Source organism: Onychomys torridus, chromosome 19 (assembly GCF_903995425.1).
Source record: "Onychomys torridus chromosome 19, mOncTor1.1, whole genome shotgun sequence".
Lineage (NCBI taxonomy): Eukaryota > Metazoa > Chordata > Mammalia > Rodentia > Cricetidae > Onychomys > Onychomys torridus.
The window spans coordinates 63426005-63439782 of record NC_050461.1 but is presented as its reverse complement, the minus strand read 5'-3'; the positions used below and the strand labels follow the sequence as shown (position 1 = coordinate 63439782).

General features: G+C 44.3%; 1 protein-coding gene across 2 annotated transcripts in view; it reads right to left on the bottom strand.

The window, feature by feature from the left end:
- LOC118570584 (formyl peptide receptor 2-like) overlaps positions 1–13778 on the bottom strand; it is a 48820-nt gene that overhangs the window by 30101 nt on the left and 4941 nt on the right. For both annotated transcript variants that reach the window (XM_036169220.1, XM_036169219.1), the window contains one exon: positions 114–277. The gene's annotated coding sequence lies outside the window, so the exon portion shown is untranslated. The remainder of the gene's footprint in view (positions 1–113; positions 278–13778) is intronic.

Sequence of the window (13778 nt, the reverse complement as noted above, 5' to 3'; positions counted from 1 at the left end):
TGGGCAATGTGATTTGATATTTGTGGTTTGATACTGTGACAGGATCATTGGCCACACCATTAGAAAAAGTGATGTTGAATCTGCAGATAATACTAAGTTGGTACAGTACTTACTTAGCATTAACAAATCCTCAAATTTCATCCCCAGTACCAAATAATCCAGGCATGGTGGTATATGTCTGTCATCCCAGCACTCTGAAGATAAAAGCAGGAAAATCTGTTGAAGACCATCTTCAGCTACCTAGAGAGATCTAGGCCAGCTTGGGTTACATGAAACCCTAATTCAAATTAAAGAAGAAATGAGAAGAAGACAGAAAAGAGAAAAGAGAGGTAAGGATGAGAGGGGAGGGAAAGAGATGGGAAGAAGAGAAATTTGATAAATTTTCTGAGAAACTCTCTCCTTTCCACGCTCTTCCTCTCTTCATCCTCCCTCCCTCCCTCTTTTTTCCTCTCCCCCTTCCCTTCCCTCTCTTGTCTCTAGCTCCTTCCTTCCCTCCCTTGCTCTCTCCTTCCCTCACCTCAAGAAATGCCCCCAGAGGTCATAATTGCATGAATTTACAATATGAGAATCATATGTTGTGTCTATATTCACAAACCACAATAGTCTAAAATTAGTAGGTTTGGGCTGAGTGATTGCTCAGAATTAAGAACACTTCTTACTCTTGCAAAAGACCTGAGTTTGATTCCTAGCACCTATATCAGGTATCTCACAGCCACCTGTAACTCTATCTCCAGGGGAATCTGATACCGATTTCTAGCCTCCACAGGTACCTGCATCCATACACACATACAGACATACACATACACATAACAGCAATTGATAAAAAAGAAAGTAAACCTTTAAAATTAGCAAGTTTCATTGTACACATACGTATTTATACATGCACATATTTTTTTCTCTGTAAAGGCCAATTGTTAATCATTTTCCAGCATGCCACAATATAGATGGCACATGTGTTTTTGGAATCCATAAGAGCCATGTTTAAACACTTGCTTCCTCACTACTCATGTGACCCCAGTCCAATTACTTTTCTCTTCATACCCCCATTTTTTTCAGCCTGGTTGCTATCTATCATAACTATCACAGGAGATCTTTCAAATACAGCTCATAAATCTTGAGTGGGCAGCCAGGACCTTAGCATAAATCACAACCACTATCAACATTAAGTTTCCAGCTGCTGGAGACAACCTGTTCTCACTCTGTCTTCTGTATTCTCTGAGACCCAGCCCCACTGCCCTAACACTTCCCATAACTTGCTTGTCTAATTCTCATCCTTTCTTGTCATATCTGTTTAGGCCAGTGATTTTCAACCTTCCTAATGCTGCAGCCCTTTAATACAGTTCCTCGTTTTATGGTGACCCCTAATCATAAAATTACTTCATTGTTACCTATAACTGTGATTTGCCTACTGTTATGAATCATAATGCAAATATCTGATATGCCAGATGTATTTTCACCATTACAAATTGACCCAAAGGGGTGGCAACCCACAGGTTGAGAAATGCTGGTTAAGGCAATCAACAATTCGGTGGATCATTCTGAAGTCTTTATTCTGAAATCTTTGGGCTTGGGGTTTGGGGGAAAGGAAACTTCCCTATGATCCATTTTGGCCTTGATAACCTTAGAAGAGGAAGATCTCTGTGAACGCTCCAGGGAAAAGGCCAGAGACTGGTTCACATGCTTGTGTGTAAAAAAAAACAAAAAACAAACAAACAAAAAAAAAAAACAAAAAAAAAAACCCAGTATCTTAGTCACCACAAACCAAGTGGCTTAAAACATCAGAAATACCTTGCCTCACACTTTCGAAACCAGAAATCTGAAACTGGGGTTTCACCAGAGTTGGTTCTGCTTTGAAATCTCTGTAGGGAAAACCATACCCCTTCCCTCGCTGCAGGCAACTTCTTGCCATTTCCACCACCTCTCCTGTGTGGAATCCCGAGTCCACAGGGTCTCAGAATGTCCCCTGTTTGCATACTGGACAGTTGAAGATATAGTTAAAGTTGAGATTGCACCATACCAGGGAAGGGTAGAGCTGTAATCCAGTATGTCCGGAATCCTTATGTAAAGGGAAATCTGGACATCGACACACACACAGGAAAAACAACATGTTCTGAAGAAGCGAGGAACCTTGTGAAAGACTGTCAACATGCAGCAGCTGAGTTATGGGCTTGGAACAGATCCTCTTTCAGAGTCAGGCAAACCAGTTCGGCTAACACCTTAATCTTGAATTTATAACTTCCAGAACTGGGCAGAAGCAACTTTCTGTTGTCTCACCAGCCTTAGTTACCATGGAAGCTATAACAAATGAGTACGCCTTAGCTCATAGATGCGTCATAGCTCAGCCTGTCTTCCCGTCGCTTTCTCGGCAAGTGTCGTCGGCATTTAGGACCCACCCTACACACAGGATGAGTTCATCTCAGAGTTCCTAACTTCATTATGTCTGCAAATGGGACCAGTGTCCTCAGATTCTGGGCAATGAAATTTAGAGCTAGCTTTGGGAGGCCATCAACTGGTTACTACATACCGAGGTTCTTGTACATTCTGTGATGTAATCTTTGTTCCAAGAGTCACAGGAGAGAAATTGAGGCTCAGAGAGAATGCCATATACTCTCTGATGTCGTATGCATATTCAGATTAGAGGTGGTGTTCTAGTTTGATACTTACTACTCAAATAGCTCTCATAGCATTTATTCCAGTACCCTCTTTCTCTCCTCCCTTTTCCCTGTGCACCCCTAAGATCTTTTATACCCTTTCCTACCTCTAAAAACTACTGGATTTCTCCATGACATTGAATATAACAGAGTCTTGGTTTCTTTTTCTGTAAAATGGGCATTATACCACTTCCCTAGGATATTTCTGGAGGATGCTAAATGAGAAATTGGACCCAGATCAATGTCATTTATAAATTAATAGAATGGATTATGCTATTTTTTCCTCAGGACCCCTTTCCCCTAGTCATGTGATCTCCACATTTTATAGCACATGAAGAGTTCTGGGGTTCCACGCTCTCAGAAACATAAACAGTGGTTTTTTAATCTGAATCTTAACAAATGTAACAGAGCTTTAGATGATTTCGGGATGCAGAATCAAGAGCACTGGCTGGTCTTCTAGAGGTCTTGTATTCAATTCCCAGCATCCACATGGTGGCTCACAACCATCTGTACTTCCAGGTCCAGGGAATCCAATGACCCCTCTGGCTTCTGGAGGCACTGTACTCAAGTGAACATGCACACACAAACACATATATAAAAAAATAGCTACTTTGGATCTCATAGGATGATACACATAATTGTTAGATAAGAAGACAAGAGCTGCTGGGACTGTGCCTCAGTTGGTAGGGGGTAGTTAGCATGGGTGAAACCTTGAGTTTGATCCCTACCACCTCATGAATTGGGCATGGTTGTAGTTGGAGTTCTCCTGCCTGGCCCACATTCAGGACAAATCTCTCTCACCCACCAGGCCCATAGACACTCAGACCCAACCAAGTAAACACACAGAAACTTATATTGCTTACAAACTGTACAGCCATGGCAGGCTTCTTGTTATCTACTTCTTCTATCTTAAATTAACCCATTTCTATTAATCTATAAATTGCCACGTGGCTCGTGGCTTACCCGGTGCCTTACATCTTCCTTGTCATGGAGGCTGGCGGCTGGCAGCTTCTCCCTCTGTCTTTGCCTTCCACTTCCCAGAATTCTCTTCTCTGTTTGTCCCACCTATCTTCCTGCCTGGCTACTGGCCAACCAGTGTTTTATTTTAACCAACCAGAGCAACACATTTGACATACTTGAACATCCCACAGCACATGGTAGTGCACATTTGTAATCCCAGCACTCTCTGGGAAGTAGAAGCAGGAGGATCAGTAACTAAAAGTCTTCGGATATACTGAGAGTCTGAGGCCAACCTGGCTATAAGATACCTGTCTCAGAGAAGAAAGAAAGAAAGGGAGGAAGGAAGGGAGGGAGGGAGAAAAAGAGAGAAACAGAGAGGGAAAAAACTTGCTTTTCTGATGAATAAAAAAGGAAATAAAAAAGCAGACATAAATGCTCCCAGGTATGGTGGAGGAAGTTTATTGTAGATAGAAGAGAGATCATAGCCAGAGGCAAGGACATATCAGAGAGTCCAAAATGAACATGACCCTGAACCACACCATGTGAGAAGAGGAGGAAGAGGGGAGACCAAGGAGGGTAAAGGGAAACAAAAAGGGTCAGATAACCAAAATGGCAGGATTATATAGGGAAGAGTAGCTCTGCTTCTGGACTGGAGAAGTCTAGATTAGGGGGTAGGCATGCCAACCATACACTGCAACAAGTAGGCACTGAGGGATGCTGGGAGAACATAGAGGTCAGGTTCACTTTGATATGGTATATAGGCACCTCAGTTAGCCATTTGTCCTGGGTTTGGGACCTAGTGTCCAGGCCTTCTTATTGATAATAACACATCAGGGGTGATCTGATCTTTTTATGATTTACTTCCTGCTGACACCAAAGCATCTTTGTTGGGGACCCAACAAAGCTAGAATCCTGGGCAAGGCCAGGAAGAAAGAGAGAGGGAATGCACACTGTTTTCCTTGCTGCCCAGGCTCTGTGGAACCATCTGGGGCCAGGGAAGTCCAGGACACATTGGAGCAGTTGATAAGGCTAGACCACCGGGAGCTGGCTGCTTTGGAGCCCTCTAGGATGTAGCCCAGCTTTTTGGAAATTCCATCAGAAGCACCTAGGGTTGGTGAGTTTGCAGTCTTTAGACTGGGAATCTGCTGGGGCAGAAGGTCAAGTTGACATTTGAATTTCAGAAATGATCAAACAAATTAGCAGAAAATGACAAGCACCTTTGTTGCAGGCATATACAAGGAGGCATCCTGAGAATGAAAAGTGAGAGTCCTATAAGATTTAGAATTGTGTATGCCCTTCCTTATAGCAAAATGGAAGTGGAGGCTGTAAGCCATTCAGAGGAAGAGAAAATGACTTGCAGAGGACATGAGGATCCCTAAGGGTAGACAGTGTTGAGGAAGAACACTTACCTAATCTTCAGTGTGGCTCTCGTCCCTCAGTCTCTTCTCTGACGATAGTTTAATTTTCCTTGGTTGATGAAATAACAGAGGAGTTTGTGGATAATTGTATTCCTTTCTGGTAGAGTCTGTCTTTAGGCAGACAAGGGAAGCTAGAATAAAAGCCCTACCTACTCTGTCTGTTATGCTGACACTGTGTGCAATCCAAAGTGATGGGTTTGTGTTGTTTTTCAAAGCTCAACCATAGAGAAGAAATGATGGCAACACTATTTGCCTTTTTCTGTCTCACTAGAAATGTCATTGTTGTGGCTTTGGGCCACTGTGTAAGGACTATGTCCTTAATTACTTCACCAGCCTGTGATGGCGTCCCAGCCTAAAAAGCGGGCGTGCTTCCTCTGTGTTCTCTCTCTTTCCGCACTCCTTCCTTCCGTATTCTCCCTCCTCCATGCACGCGCACACGTGAGGCCTCTCTCTCTCTCTCCCAATAAAGCTCTAGAAAGGTAACCATGGCTCATGACTCTTCTGTCACCAATACATCCAGCACTCTCTTCTGTTGGCATGGCCACTGCGGGCAATCGCCAGCCACAAGCCCCGCCACTTAAAAAACACAGTGTCCTATGGATAACTAAAGCATTTGCCACAAATGAGGCCTCTAGGTCTCTGACCTAGCATCTTCCACTTGGCCCTTCCCATGCACTCCTGTAAGGATCCATTGTCTATGCTGCAGACTCTCTGGCTAGTCCCTAAAACATTCCAAGATTCCTGAGCAATCTCCTCTAGTAGCCCTGGGAAGAACGGTCTCCTTACCCCACACTCTAGAAGTGAGAATGATCAGTCCAGAAACTGAGGCTGTCCACATACATAAACACAGTAACTGGATCCTGTGGTCAAAGGTGGATAAAGACAAGAGTTGGCATATGAAGGTGGCTGGCCCAAGGCAAAAGCAATGACCACAAACAAATAACATCACTTCATAACCTCTGTTGCTGTAGGGAGACTCTTGCTTGCTTAAGGGTTATGCCGTGAGGGATGACTTGAAATAGTCTCATTTTATAGATGATGAAAGAGAGGTTCTGGGGAATGAGCTTTCAAATAACAAATGCAAGCAACTATGACACAATCAGGGTTTGTGTCTCTCTAAAAACCACAGTGGGAATCCTGAGCAACAAGGTCATGGTCCACTGGGAAGAGGGAGCCCTGCAGACAGGCAATAAGTCTAATTTCATTTCTGTTGCTGTGAAAGACACCCAGACAAAAACTATTTTGAGGGAGAAAAGGGTACATTTGGCTTACAAATTCAGGTCACAGGTTATCACTTAGGGAATTCATGGTAAGAACTTGAAGGCAAGCATGCTACAACCTTAACCACACAGCATTACCTACAACTAAGAAGCTCCTGTGGACAGGAATCACAAAGGATGCTGCTAGCAGGTTAAGGTTCAGCTAGCTTTCTTATACAGCCTAGAATCTCATGCCCAGGGAATGGTAACTCCCCTAGTGGGATGCCTGGGGCCAGTGTGGTGAAAGGAGAGAATTAACTTCTGCAGACCGTCCTCTGACCTTCACCTGTGCGCCCTGGCATGCATGTACAAATCTCCAGTATATATACAAAATTTTACAAGCAAAGAGTAAAAATAATTTCAAGAAAAGGGAACCAGGGTTTCTTTTCTTTCCAATATCATTTCCTTCAGGCCAGAAGTCCAGACCCTAACCCTCCTGTTCCCACAGACACGGAGGTCCAAGTTCTAGTCCTCCTACCTCACACCCAGCGATCCAGGCCCCATCTCTCCTCCCTCAGACTCAAGTGTCCAGGTCCCAGCCTCCTCCCTCAGGTCATGGGTCCAGGCCTTGTCCCTTCTTCCCTCACACACGGAGGCACAGGCGCAGTCTCCTACCATAGAAAAGGACCTAATTCAGAACACCTGCTTGGTCACCTGGCCCAGCTAGGCCACATCCTGTCTGGCTGGGTTCTTTTCTATGGCAACAAAGATCCCTCCTCTCTTGCTTGTCTGAGCAGAAACAGAGAGCTCTGATGAAATTCCTTGTCCTCTTTCTTCCCCTTGTTCTTTCTCTTTCCTCCAATGTGAAGGGGGGAGTGGTGAAAATCCCTGGAGAATGAATGTCTAGGCAAAGGAGCCTCTGTCTGGGACAGCTACCTTCCAGAGGCATGCAGCCAAACTCCCTCCGTTGGGTTTTTTCCTAGGAATCTTTCTTGAAGGTCTAGGTGTTTCCTGGAATCTTGAGTGTGGGGGAGGAAGGGCTCAGTGAGGCCTCATTGGCAGCATTAGCATCTAAGCCCTCCCCGTTCCTGGAAGTCAGACTGCTTGCATGTCCGGGATCTGTGCCCATCCGGGGGACTCCTTGCCTCAGGTCCCACTTCTCCAGCAGGGAGTCACACACCCTGCCCAACTGAGTGGTGGCCACAGAGCTGTGGAGTGTGGGCCTCCCGGCTGCGGGGCCCCTTCCTCCTCCGGTCCCCTTCCCTCTTCCTCCCTCTCTGCTGTCATCCCTCCTCCCCCATCCTGTCTCTCCCCTCTCTTCTGCCTCCCAGGGAAACTCCAGTGTGTGAGGAATTGACTCCGCATAGGAGTACAGCCCAGGAGAGGCGGTGCAGCGGCCGCGGGGGCCAATGAAAGACAAAAGAGAGCAGAGGGAAGAGGTGGGGGGTTGGGGCAGGGGGAAAATGAGAGAGGGGGAGGGAGGGAGAGAGAAAAAATATATGCATGACAATAAAGACTGCGGCAGATCAATAGACAAACACACAGAACGTAAAGTCAGAGAGGGCAGGCATTAAGGTAATCCATACATACACCCTCTGTTTCCTTAATCTAGCACTTCCTAGGCCACAGGACTGGCAAGCTGGGTGAGTTCAAGGCCAGTCTGGGCTGTGCAGAGAGACAATGTCAGATGGGAAGGGGCGGTGGGCAGAGAGAAAAAAAGGAAGTGGAGAGAGAGAAAGAGGATGGAAAGAAGGGAGGGAGACAGAATGATTACTTAGGGGTTAGAAGTTTAGAGAGGCACAAACTTTACCCTTCCTCTTTCTCTCCCCTCCCCCCATTCTGACTTTTCATCCTGACTAAACTCAATCATTCAACACCTGCTGATCCCAGGAACTGGCCTAGACTCTAAGGGCAGAGATGTGTGTAGAATGGATAAGGACCGCTGTCTATGTTAGCTTACATTCTAACAAGAGAGGCCCTCATGACACCAAAGAAGATGCTGAGCAACTGAGTCTATACATTATAAAGAAAGCTGATCAATGCTGTGGGGGAAAAGGGAAAACAGAGAATCAGGGTCTATGGTCCATAATGGTGAAAAGAATGTGAGAGTTGAATGACTCAACCCATGACAGCAGGAGCTCAGTAGGTGGTTTGTTCACATTTTGGTCGATCAGAAGAGGCTGGATCTAAAAGAGAGACCTGGCTTCTAACACTCAAAGCCCTTTCACCTACCCACTGGCTGGTGTCTGCCAGCTAGACACAGTGCCCAAAAGATTCTAGTTCTGAGAAGACAAGGAGCTCAATATGAGTTGTCCTGGTTTCTTTTGTGTGGTAAAACACTGATCAAAATCAATATGGGAGAGGAAAGGATTCATTTGGCTTATAGTTTCAAGTCACCATTGATCATGAACAGAACTCGAGTAGGAGCATAAAGCAGAAACCATGAAAGAAGGCTGCTTGGCTGCCTCATTTGCAGGCTCATACTGAGCTTCCTGTAGTCTACAGCCTGGGGTCACCTGCCTTGACGTGGCTGGGCCCTCCTACATCATCAGTCAAGAGGTTGTGATACGTGACCACAAGCCAATCAGACCCAGAAGCTCTCCTCTCAAATACCTGCAGGCTGTGTAAAGTTGACACTTGAAGCAAACTAGGACGTGAGATTAACTGAGGAAAAACTGTAGCTGCATCTTGGTTGGTGTGTCTCCCTGTGGTCAGAACTTCTTTGTGGTTAAACATCCTGGAAGCAGCTGGATTGTTCTGTTATATCAGAAACTAAGTCACGTAGAAATTCTCTAACACATGTACAGTATCCAAGGGTCTACACACTCAAAACACACTTAAATTACCTGATATGCTGTATATCATTTGTATTCTGGTTTTTACTGGTTTGTTTCTTTGGTTTTTGTTTTGTTGTTGTTTTGTATAATTGTTTGTTTGTTTTGGACTGTTCTAGAGGATCATGGGATGAAATGCCTTAAAAAGGAAACCCAGTCCACCATGATTTGAGGAGAAAGGGTACTTAATTCCATGAATATGTCACACACCTCATAAATATTCCTTACAATTTCTTTAAGATCTGCAACACAGAACACAGTGAACTGCTCCTCCACCTTTAGGTAGTCCAGTTCAGTCTCCCTCTATAGTTTGTTTATTTGTTGCTTTGTTTAGTTTTGCAAAATAAACCTTTGCTTTAACTATGTCACTTGACTGAGCAATTGTCAAGAACTGAGAGATATCCCCTCCCCACCCTCAAACCATCACACTCCATGACAGCTCCTCAACCTTTAAAACAGCGCCACTAGCTGGTTACAAGTGTTCAAACACATGGTCCTGTGAGTGATTCCTCCTCCATCTCTCCTTTGTCTCAAGTATCTGGATTTCTTCAAAGTATTTCCTTCCAAGTCAGAACACTTCATAGAGTGACCAACCAATTCTCAACAGACGAATTTAAGAAAATGCAGATTTCTTCAAGTTAACTTTTCAGTGGTCATTTACCCTCCTTAATTCTCCAGGAAGTTCAAACATCTCTTACAGAAAGCAGTTGGAGTGTTTGCTTAGCACGCACAAAACTCTGGATTCCTTCCCCTACACTGCACAAGCCAGTCATGGTATCGTATGTCTGAAGTCCTAGCACTTGAGCAGTGCAGGCATGAGGATCCATAACTCAATGTCATTCTCAGCTATACTGACAGTTGTAACCCAACCTGGGCTCAGAGACCCAGGGTTAGGTTTAAACCCAGGAAAATGGGCTGAGGTTCATACTTAACATATCAAAGCGGACCTGGCTGCCAGGTTCTCCTGACTTCCCTCAGCACCTACCTGTTACAGGGGCCCCCTGGCTGACATATCCTGCCCCTCCACTAAACTTTGCAGCCCAAAGGCTGGTCTGCCCTTCCCCCAGCTGCCCTTCTCTATATAATCTAACTGTTTTGGTTACCTGGTCATTTTGTCTACTCTCTTTTGCTACACCTTGTTCCTCTCTCTCCAACTTCTCCCTTCCCCACCCCTCTCTCCTTAGGTGGCTCAGAGTCATATCCACTTTGGACTCTCCCAGATGTCCTTGCCTCTGACTATGTCTGTCTCCCTTTTATCCACGACAAACTTTCTCCTCCACCAAACCTAGGGGTAGTCATGTTCCTTTCCTTTTTATTTCTTTTTTTCATTCATGAGAGACCCTCCCTCAAAACACCAACAAAATCCCCCCCCTCAATTATTCAAGGACCATATTTTTCTTTTTTCCCCCCCTTTTTGTTTTGTTTTGTTTTTGTTTTTCGAGACAGGGTTTCTCTGTGTAGCTTTGCGCCTTTCCTGGAACTCACTCTGTAGCCTAGGCTGGCCTCAAACTCACAGAGATCCACCTGGCTCTGCCTCCCAAGTGCTGGGATGAAAGGTGTGTGCCACCTCTGCCCGGTCTCAAGGACCATATTTTTCACTCTTATTGAATGCCTGAAACTATACATAACACCCAGTTCTACACACAAACTAAGAACCTTGCACTGAATGATTTCTTTTTAGTGCACCCGAGTTGCCATTGTTGTGTGAACTTAGCCAAAAGGAGAAATGGTCAAAGGCAAACTTTTAAATAAAATAAGAACATTGGAATTCAAGTATAATATATGGCAATAATTAATCCTATAAATAAATGGCTAAGTTACTAAAGGGCTGGTCACATTTGCAGCATGAATATCCTGGGCCAAAGGAAGATTCACATCCAGGACAAGACAAACAGGATAGCATTAGATTTCATTGTGCTGCTTAGGAATAACACACAATTGAACGCAGCAAGATATATATATATGTAATAGTATGATATATTATGCTCATTATAGTTATATGATATATAATGCTTATTATATTTATTAAAATACATTTATAATATATATTATAAACATAAATTCATTATACACACATATTTAACAATGATAATTAAAGAAAAAGAGGTCATGAATTTGAGGTGGACTATAGCAACATTAGAGGGGAGAAGAGGGAAGCCAGAATGATGCTATTATTTTATAATTTAAAAAAATTATTTTGTTGAGTGGATTGTTGGCCTGGAGAGACAGCTCAGTGGTTAAGAACACTGGGTGCTCTCACAGAGGACCTGGATTTGATTCCTAGACATGTAGACAGTCACGTCAACTATTCATACAAAATAATAAAATAAAAATAGGTTTTTAAAGTTACAAATTGTTTATCCCCAGGATTTTTCCATTTGGTATTTTTGGACTTTGATTGATGAAGCTAACTGCAACCTCATAAAGAGAAACCAGATAAGGGGGTCCTATGTTATTTGAGAACAGTGTTTGACAAAATGGGGCAGGGAGTGGGGCAGCCAGAGTAGCATGGATGAGCTTTGATGAAGAGTTCCATTCATTTTGGGCTGTGTCTGAGCCACTTCTCAGTCCCCACTCCTCAAAGGATTATATCCAGCAGCTCTGCCATCCTCACTCACACTTCCTTGGCGTCCCACCAGCTCCAAACCTTCAACTCTTTCAAAACTCATATTCAGCCAACAACCTCTAGCCTGAAGGAAATTCTGGAATCTCTGACACAGCCACCCACTGAGTTACCTGACCAAGAATGCTCTGTCTTTTTACCTACGCAGTAATTCACATGGACCCAGAGCTGACGATCCTTTATCTCCACAGCTCCCATTCTCTTGTAGTTCTCCAGTTAGTACCTCCAAGACAAGAGTCCAGTCCTTGAGTCTGGCATTCAAAACCCTATATATTGCATATGCTATAATAGCTTGATTCTGTCATAAAGAAATGATGTCATATCCTTGACTATACTAATGTACAATTTAAACCTTTTTCAAATTTTTATTACATTTATTTTAGTGGCTGCATGCCACGATTTGCACACGGAGGTCAAAGGACAAATTGCAGAAGGCTGTTCTCTCCTCCCACCATGTGGGTTCTGGAGAATGAACTCAGGTTTTCAGACATAGTAGCAAATATCTTAATGCACTGAATTATCCCATCTGTCCCTACTTGTTTATTTTGAGACAGGCTCTGATATAGCCCATGACAGCCTCAAATTTCCTTTGTAGTCTAAGATGGCCAAGAACTTCTGACCTTCTTGCCTCTACTTCCCAAGTGCTGACATTGCAAATATGCAGCACCATCCCCAGGGCATGTTATATATCAAATCACAGTCTAAATGCAATCACTCCACAATTGAGCTACGTCCTCATCCTGAATATATAATTTTGCACTTCAATCTAAAAGTCATTTTTAAAAATGTATTGTGTGTAAAGTATTTGGCTTTGCATATATGGCTGTGCATCGTGTACATGCACTGCCTACAGAGATTGAGAAGAAGGCATAGATCCACTGTACCTGGAGTCATAGGCAACTGTGAGCTACCATGTGAGTGCTAGAAACTGAACCTAGGTCCCTTGTAAGAGTATCAAGTACTCTTACCACTGAGTCATCTCTACAGCCATCCATACCTCCACTTTATAAAAGATATTTTATTTTTATGTGTATGTTGTATGGGTACAGGTGTCCACAGAGGCCAGAAGAAGGCACCAGATACGCTAGAGCTGGAGTTACAGGTGGTTGTAAGCCACTAGGCCTGAATCCTGGGGCCCCAGCCCAGGTCCTCTGCAAGGGCATCAAGCACTCTTAACCACTGAGCCATCTGTCCATCCCCTAAAACCATTTTTAAAGCAATCTTACCTTCATATACCTCATTACTTCTCAACTACTTCATTCTTCCACAGCACCACTTGTGCTTTGTAAACTGGCCACACCATGTCTTTCCTTGTGTGCCTTTATTCTCCTTCATTTTCTGCTCCACTATGTCCTCATCAGTCAGGACCACCTCCTCCAGGAAGCCCTTCCTGCCTTTAAGTTGAGTGGAACTATTACTCCATCAGTGCCCAGTCCTCTATTTACACAGCTGTCTCCTCTACCCAAGTGGCATCTCCTCAGAGACAGGGCCCCCTGCTGAGTCATTTGTGTGTGCCTGCCATCACTTAGTCTAGGGCCCCACCCATCAGCAGTTCAAGAGGTGTCCCTGTAATGAATATATGTTTTTCCTCTGTTTCTTCCCAATTTGTGGCTACCACTCTTACCTTTCTCCATCTTCTCGTCTTGAAGTTAAATGACAGTTAACTTCAATAATGAAGTTAAATGACAGCCCCCATCTAGAGAAGGAAGGACACTTGTGGACTCGGCAGGAACCAGTTATAAGCTACCATTAGAGGGGAGGGAACTGGGAAAGAGTGCTCAGCTTCATCTGTCTTTGTCACCTTGTCTTTGAAACATCCGGTCCTGATCATCTGTGCTTGTACTGAATCATGGGAAACTAGATCTCTGTGTCTGAGGGGCTAGGGTTAGGCCTGTACTCCTTTTCTGAGAGGATGGCTGATTTCCAGACTCCTGAGTCTAAAGGAGTACACTGGACTTCTGGGTCTGAGGGGGGAGTACTTTGGCTTGGACACCTGGGTCTAAGGGAGGAAGGCTGGGATCTGAGGTCTGGGGTCCATGGAAGGAGAGCCAGGGTCCAAACCCCTGGATCTAACAGAGGACTAAGGTCTGGAC